Genomic DNA, 8,189 nt, shown 5'->3' with positions numbered 1-8,189 from the left:
TCTTTGATAGTTTATCAAGTGTAATCTTGTGAAGTGTTACTCTTTTTTATCTTCAATAAATCAGATCAGCCATCTTCTAATCTTTAACTATACTAGCAAACAAAAACGCCAAAAAGCTCAATGTATATAAGGCAAACTCTATCTTTGAATCCTACAGATGGATGAACACACACACACTGAATGTACTGTATGTTAATGTTTGACGTCCACAGGGCGTCCAGAGCTCTTTTGCTAGTTAAATGACTTCTGTCTTTAGCGCTGGAGGAGTTATTCATTGAGCAGAGAAACGCACCTGGCAAACCTGCTAAGATCAGCTTGGGTAAGTGGCTTGTGTGACTGTGTTAAGATTGTGACTATATGTTCACTGCCTTATAGGAAGTTCAGGGGACATATAAACTTAAATGCATGGTTGAAAGATAAAATGATCAGTTATTATTCTCATTTGACAAAATGTTGATCATTACTCCAGTTAGTGTTTATTTAATGCTCTTATGTTTGACATTTAAAAGTAAAATGTCTATTTACAGTTTAGATGTTTACATAAAATATAATGTGTTACAATTACATCATTGCGAAAAATGCTTTTGTGGCAGTATGTCGCTGGACCCTGCTTACCAGCCAAACCTTGACCTCCCAAAATGTAATACGCTGCATTACTTTCATTTTGTGCTGAGTTCTGAACACCACCTGTGTGTTACTGCAAACCACTTATACAGATTTAGTAGGTTAAATTTCATTTATGCTAATGAACTAGAAACTAAGCCGTAAACATGTCCTCGGGTTGACTCTTGGACTGCATGATCATCATCAGCTGCGTGTCGGTGCAGATCTTTAGCTGACACGTTTACACATTAAGGGCGTGTCGCAAATTCTTCAGTGGTCCTGAAATGTTTCAGGCTGCAGTTCTTCTTCATGAGTCAACTTCCTTTAGTTGTCTGGAATAGTTTGGAAAAGGGATTCAGACTGATGAATAATCAAAATAATGTTTTAACCCTATAGCTACTGTTTTGTATTTGATACACACATTTCTAAGGCTAGAAGCAAACAAGGCATTAAAAAGATTAGGTTTGTGATGTTTCTTCTAGAAGAGGTTAAAGGCTCTCTAAAGAACTCTATGGTTCTTGACTCAATTCAAAGGTTATATATAATATATATATATAATTCCCTATCCCCTATATAGAGCACTGTCTGATCGTTCCCCATCCCCTATATAGTGCACTGTCTGATCATTCCCCATCCCCTATATAGAGCACTGTCTGATCATTCCCTATCCCCTATATAGTGCACTGTCTGATCATTCCCTATCCCCTATATAGTGCACTGTCTGATCATTCCCTATCCCCTATATAGTGCACTGTCTGATCATTCCCTATCCCCTATATAGAGCACTGTCTGATCATTCCCCATCCCCTATATAGAGCACTGTCTGATCGTTCCCCATCCCCTATATAGTGCACTGTCTGATCATTCCCTATCCCCTATATAGTGCACTGTCTGATCATTCCCTATCCCCTATATAGTGCACTGTCTGATCATTCCCTATCCCCTATATAGTGCACTGTCTGATCATTCCCCCTCCCCTATATAGTGCACTGTCTGATCGTTCCCTATCCCCTATATAGTGCACTCTCTGATCATTCCCTATCCCCTATATAGTGCACTGTCTGATCGTTCCCCATCCCCTATATAGTGCACTGTCTGATCGTTCCCTATCCCCTATATAGAGCACTGTCTGATCGTTCCCCATCCCCTATATAGTGCACTGTCTGATCATTCCCTATCCCCTATATAGTGCACTGTCTGATCATTCCCTATCCCCTATATAGTGCACTGTCTGATCGTTCCCTATCCCCTATATAGTGCACTGTCTGATAATTCCCTATCCCCTATATAGTGCACTGTCTGATCGTTCCCTATCCCCTATATAGTGCACTGTCTGATCATTCCCCATCCCCTATATAGAGCACTGTCTGATCATTCCCTATCCCCTATATAGAGCACTGTCTGACCGTTCCCCATCCCCTATATAGAGCACTGTCTGATCATTCCCTATCCCCTATATAGTGCACTGTCTGATCGTTCCCCATCCCCTATATAGACCACTCTCTGATCGTTCCCCATCCCCTATATAGTGCACTGTCTGATCGTTCCCCATCCCCTATATAGTGCACTGTCTGATCGTTCCCCATCCCCTATATAGTGCACTGTCTGATCGTTCCCCATCCCCTATATAGTGCACTCTCTGATCATTCCCTATCCCCTATATAGTGCACTGTCTGATCGTTCCCCATCCCCTGTATAGAGCACAGTCTGATCATTCCCCATCCCCTATATAGTGCACTGTCTGATCGTTCCCTATCCCCTATATAGAGCACTGTCTGATCGTTCCCCATCCCCTATATAGTGCACTGTCTGATCATTCCCTATCCCCTATATAGTGCACTCTCTGATCATTCCCTATCCCCTATATAGAGCACAGTCTGATCGTTCCCCATCCCCTGTATAGAGCACAGTCTGATCATTCCCTATCCCCTATATAGTGCACTGTCTGATCGTTCCCTATCCCCTATATAGTGCACTGTCTGATCATTCCCTATCCCCTATATAGTGCACTCTCTGATCATTCCCTATCCCCTATATAGTGCACTGTCTGATCGTTCCCTATCCCCTATATAGTGCACTGTCTGATCATTCCCTATCCCCTATATAGTGCACTGTCTGATCGTTCCCTATCCCCTATATAGTGCACTGTCTGATCATTCCCCATCCCCTATATAGAGCACTGTCTGATCATTCCCCATCCCCTATATAGAGCACTGTCTGATCATTCCCTATCCCCTATATAGAGCACTGTCTGACCGTTCCCCATCCCCTATATAGAGCACTGTCTGATCATTCCCTATCCCCTATATAGTGCACTGTCTGATCGTTCCCCATCCCCTATATAGACCACTCTCTGATCGTTCCCCATCCCCTATATAGACCACTCTCTGATCGTTCCCCATCCCCTATATAGTGCACTGTCTGATCGTTCCCCATCCCCTATATAGTGCACTGTCTGATCGTTCCCCATCCCCTATATAGTGCACTCTCTGATCATTCCCTATCCCCTATATAGTGCACTGTCTGATCGTTCCCCATCCCCTGTATAGAGCACAGTCTGATCATTCCCCATCCCCTATATAGTGCACTGTCTGATCGTTCCCTATCCCCTATATAGAGCACTGTCTGATCGTTCCCCATCCCCTATATAGTGCACTGTCTGATCATTCCCTATCCCCTATATAGTGCACTCTCTGATCATTCCCTATCCCCTATATAGAGCACAGTCTGATCGTTCCCCATCCCCTGTATAGAGCACAGTCTGATCATTCCCTATCCCCTATATAGAGCACAGTCTGATCGTTCCCCATCCCCTATATAGAGCACTGTCTGATCGTTCCCCATCCCCTATATAGTGCACTGTCTGATCATTCCCTATCCCCTATATAGTGCACAGTCTGATCATTCCCTATCCCCTATATAGAGCACAGTCTGATCATTCCCCATCCCCTATATAGAGCACTGTCTGATCGTTCCCCATCCCCTATATAGTGCACTGTCTGATCATTCCCTATCCCCTATATAGTGCACTCTCTGATCATTCCCTATCCCCTATATAGAGCACAGTCTGATCGTTCCCCATCCCCTGTATAGAGCACAGTCTGATCATTCCCCATCCCCTATATAGAGCACAGTCTGATCGTTCCCCATCCCCTGTATAGAGCACAGTCTGATCATTCCCCATCCCCTATATAGAGCACAGTCTGATCGTTCCCCATCCCCTATATAGAGCACAGTCTGATCATTCCCCATCCCCTATATAGAGCACAGTCTGATCGTTCCCCATCCCCTGTATAGAGCACAGTCTGATCATTCCCTATCCCCTATATAGAGCACAGTCTGATCGTTCCCCATCCCCTATATAGAGCACAGTCTGATCGTTCCCCATCCCCTATATAGAGCACTGTCTGATCGTTCCCCATCCCCTATATAGTGCAGTGTCTGATCGTTCCCCATCCCCTATATAGAGCACTGTCTGATCGTTCCCCATCCCCTATATAGAGCACTGTCTGATCGTTCCCCATCCCCTATATAGAGCACAGTCTGATCGTTCCCTATCCCCTATATAGTGCACTGTCTGATCGTTCCCCATCCCCTATATAGAGCACAGTCTGATCGTTCCCTATCCCCTATATAGTGCACTGTCTGATCGTTCCCTATCCCCTATATAGAGCACAGTCTGATCGTTCCCTATCCCCTATATAGAGCACAGTCTGATCGTTCCCTATCCCCTATATAGTGCACTGTCTGATCGTTCCCTATCCCCTATATAGTGCACTGTCTGATCATTCCCTATCCCCTATATAGTGCACTGTCTGATCGTTCCCTATCCCCTATATAGTGCACTGTCTGATCATTCCCCATCCCCTATATAGAGCACTGTCTGATCATTCCCCATCCCCTATATAGAGCACTGTCTGATCATTCCCTATCCCCTATATAGAGCACTGTCTGACCGTTCCCCATCCCCTATATAGAGCACTGTCTGATCGTTCCCTATCCCCTATATAGTGCACTGTCTGATCGTTCCCCATCCCCTATATAGACCACTCTCTGATCGTTCCCCATCCCCTATATAGACCACTCTCTGATCGTTCCCCATCCCCTATATAGTGCACTGTCTGATCGTTCCCCATCCCCTATATAGTGCACTGTCTGATCGTTCCCCATCCCCTATATAGTGCACTCTCTGATCATTCCCTATCCCCTATATAGTGCACTGTCTGATCGTTCCCCATCCCCTGTATAGAGCACAGTCTGATCATTCCCCATCCCCTATATAGTGCACTGTCTGATCGTTCCCTATCCCCTATATAGAGCACTGTCTGATCGTTCCCCATCCCCTATATAGTGCACTGTCTGATCATTCCCTATCCCCTATATAGTGCACTCTCTGATCATTCCCTATCCCCTATATAGAGCACAGTCTGATCGTTCCCCATCCCCTGTATAGAGCACAGTCTGATCATTCCCTATCCCCTATATAGAGCACAGTCTGATCGTTCCCCATCCCCTATATAGAGCACTGTCTGATCGTTCCCCATCCCCTATATAGTGCACTGTCTGATCATTCCCTATCCCCTATATAGTGCACAGTCTGATCATTCCCTATCCCCTATATAGAGCACAGTCTGATCATTCCCCATCCCCTATATAGAGCACTGTCTGATCGTTCCCCATCCCCTATATAGTGCACTGTCTGATCATTCCCTATCCCCTATATAGTGCACTCTCTGATCATTCCCTATCCCCTATATAGAGCACAGTCTGATCGTTCCCCATCCCCTGTATAGAGCACAGTCTGATCATTCCCCATCCCCTATATAGAGCACAGTCTGATCGTTCCCCATCCCCTGTATAGAGCACAGTCTGATCATTCCCCATCCCCTATATAGAGCACAGTCTGATCGTTCCCCATCCCCTATATAGAGCACAGTCTGACCGTTCCCCATCCCCTATATAGAGCACAGTCTGATCGTTCCCCATCCCCTGTATAGAGCACAGTCTGATCATTCCCTATCCCCTATATAGAGCACAGTCTGATCGTTCCCCATCCCCTATATAGAGCACAGTCTGATCGTTCCCCATCCCCTATATAGAGCACTGTCTGATCGTTCCCTATCCCCTATATAGTGCAGTGTCTGATCGTTCCCCATCCCCTATATAGAGCACTGTCTGATCGTTCCCCATCCCCTATATAGAGCACTGTCTGATCGTTCCCCATCCCCTATATAGAGCACAGTCTGATCGTTCCCTATCCCCTATATAGTGCACTGTCTGATCGTTCCCCATCCCCTATATAGAGCACAGTCTGATCGTTCCCCATCCCCTATATAGTGCACTGTCTGATCGTTCCCTATCCCCTATATAGAGCACAGTCTGATCGTTCCCTATCCCCTATATAGTGCACTGTCTGATCGTTCCCTATCCCCTATATAGTGCACTGTCTGATCATTCCCCATCCCCTATATAGAGCACTGTCTGATCATTCCCCATCCCCTATATAGTGCACTCTCTGATCGTTCCCTATCCCCTATATAGAGCACTGTCTGATCATTCCCCATCCCCTATATAGTGCAGTGTCTGATCATTCCCCATCCCCTATATAGAGCACTGTCTGATCATTCCCCATCCCCTATATAGTGCACTCTCTGATCGTTCCCTATCCCCTATATAGTGCACTCTCTGATAATTCCCCATCCCCTATATAGTGCACTGTCTGATCGTTCCCCATCCCCTATATAGTGCACTGTCTGATCATTCCCCATCCCCTATATAGTGCACTCTCTGATCGTTCCCTATCCCCTATATAGAGCACTGTCTGATCGTTCCCCATCCCCTGTATAGAGCACAGTCTGATCGTTCCCCATCCCCTATATAGAGCACAGTCTGATCGTTCCCCATCCCCTATATAGAGCACAGTCTGATCGTTCCCTATCCCCTATATAGTGCACTGTCTGATCATTCCCTATCCCCTATATAGAGCACAGTCTGATCGTTCCCCATCCCCTATATAGTGCAGTGTCTGATCGTTCCCCATCCCCTATATAGTGCACTCTCTGATCGTTCCCTATCCCCTATATAGTGCACTCTCTGATCATTCCCCATCCCCTATATAGTGCACTGTCTGATCGTTCCCCATCCCCTATATAGTGCACTGTCTGATCATTCCCCATCCCCTATATAGTGCACTCTCTGATCGTTCCCTATCCCCTATATAGAGCACAGTCTGATCGTTCCCCATCCCCTATATAGAGCACAGTCTGATCGTTCCCCATCCCCTATATAGAGCACAGTCTGATCGTTCCCCATCCCCTATATAGAGCACAGTCTGATCGTTCCCTATCCCCTATATAGTGCAGTGTCTGATCGTTCCCCATCCCCTATATAGAGCACTGTCTGATCATTCCCCATCCCCTATATAGTGCACTCTCTGATCGTTCCCTATCCCCTATATAGTGCACTCTCTGATCATTCCCCATCCCCTATATAGAGCACTGTCTGATCGTTCCCCATCCCCTATATAGTGCACTGTCTGATCATTCCCTATCCCCTATATAGTGCACTCTCTGATCATTCCCTATCCCCTATATAGAGCACAGTCTGATCGTTCCCCATCCCCTGTATAGAGCACAGTCTGATCGTTCCCCATCCCCTATATAGTGCACTGTCTGATCATTCCCCATCCCCTATATAGAGCACTGTCTGATCGTTCCCTATCCCCTATATAGAGCACAGTCTGATCGTTCCCCATCCCCTATATAGTGCAGTGTCTGATCGTTCCCCATCCCCTATATAGAGCACTGTCTGATCATTCCCCATCCCCTATATAGTGCACTCTCTGATCGTTCCCTATCCCCTATATAGTGCAGTGTCTGATCGTTCCCCATCCCCTATATAGTGCACTGTCTGATCATTCCCTATCCCCTATATAGAGCACTCTCTGATCATTCCCCATCCCCTATATAGAGCACTGTCTGATCATTCCCCATCCCCTATATAGAGCACTCTCTGATCATTCCCCATCCCCTATATAGAGCACTCTCTGATCGTTCCCCATCCCCTATATAGTGCAGTGTCTGATCGTTCCCCATCCCCTATATAGTGCAGTGTCTGATCGTTCCCCATCCCCTATATAGTGCAGTGTCTGATCGTTCCCCATCCCCTATATAGTGCAGTGTCTGATCGTTCCCCATCCCCTATATAGTGCAGTGTCTGATCGTTCCCCATCCCCTATATAGTGCAGTGTCTGATCGTTCCCCATCCCCTATATAGTGCACTGTCTGATCATTCCCCATCCCCTATATAGAGCACTGTCTGATCATTCCCCATCCCCTATATAGAGCACTCTCTGATCGTTCCCTATCCCCTATATAGTGCAGTGTCTGATCGTTCCCCATCCCCTATATAGTGCACTGTCTGATCATTCCCCATCCCCTATATAGAGCACTCTCTGATCGTTCCCTATCCCCTATATAGTGCAGTGTCTGATCGTTCCCCATCCCCTATATAGTGCACTGTCTGATCATTCCCCATCCCCTATATAGTGCAGTGTCTGATCGTTCCCCATCCCCTATATAGCGCAC

The sequence above is a fragment of the Gobio gobio genome, assembly GCF_949357685.1.
Source record: "Gobio gobio genome assembly, chromosome: 12".
NCBI classification, from domain to species: Eukaryota; Metazoa; Chordata; class Actinopteri; order Cypriniformes; family Gobionidae; genus Gobio; species Gobio gobio.
The sequence above is the reverse complement of the archived record's forward strand: the minus strand, read 5'-3'. Positions refer to the sequence as shown.